Source organism: Tupaia chinensis, unplaced genomic scaffold (genome assembly GCF_000334495.1).
Source record: "Tupaia chinensis unplaced genomic scaffold, TupChi_1.0 Scaffold000045_1, whole genome shotgun sequence".
NCBI classification, from domain to species: domain Eukaryota; kingdom Metazoa; phylum Chordata; class Mammalia; order Scandentia; family Tupaiidae; genus Tupaia; species Tupaia belangeri.
Window position 1 is genome coordinate 10955572 of NW_006159501.1, and position 1099 is coordinate 10956670.

The following is a 1099-nucleotide window of genomic DNA, read 5'->3' on the forward strand; positions in this document are numbered from 1 at the left end:
ATTTTTTTTTTTTTTTTTTTTTTTTACAGTCAGACAATGGTGGGACCAATTCTGGTTCTGCCACTTTTTAGTTGTGAGATGGAATTATTCATTTTCTGAAGTATCAGTCTCCTCTTCTCAAAAGAATAATAATCTCCCTATTCTAGGATCATTGTGAGAATGAAATAATATAAAGTATCAGAAGAACTTATCAAGTTACTGGCTATGATGTCTTCTAGGTACCATTATCTTCATTACCCTCATTAACATGTTACTCTGTTACCAGTGATGACTTGACAATTAATGAGGAAAGCAAAGATATCAGTTATCAGTAACATTACAATCTGTGGTTACAAATGTTGCCTAAAATAGATTGCTAACATTGTAGGTATTTAGTAACAGTAATATAGGAAAAACCTTTTAATATTAAAAAGATGAGACATTCACAAGAACAACAGAAGACAGCAGGTGTAGAGGCAGTGCATGTCCTTCCTGTCCCTCCCCCACTGCAGAACGCACAGCATTGTGCCTGTTATTGTCCAGGTACATGTCTGTGACCAATACATGATCTCGTTTCCATGTTTTTAAAGTCATATAGATGGTTTCATATTAAATGGATGATGGTGAACCTGCTGCTTTTGCTCAGTGTTACATTTTTGAGATGTATCCATATTAACACAGGTAATTCAAGTCCATCCATTCTACCTGCTATGTTCTATACCACTTTATAATTCTGCCACAGTTTAACTTTCTCATGTTACTGGATAGATGGAATGTTTTCCTTATTCTGTATTACAAAAAAAGAAATTCTGCAGTGTCCATTTATATACATGTTTCCTTGTGTATAAGTGTGAGAGTGTCTTAGAGTGTTTATTTGGCAGTTGCTAATGTATGGAATATGCATATCTTTAACTTTTCAGTTCCCTTTTCTTGTTCTCTCTTATATCCTAGAATTCTAAATACTAATGTGTCCCACAATTCAGATCTCACATCTTTCCTCTAATTGTACTCAGAGACTATCATCTGCTACCATGTCTTTAAGTACCACCTAAGATTACTATCTCCAGTTTGGGAATAACCCATTGCTAAATCTAGAGTCATATACCCACTTGCTCACTTA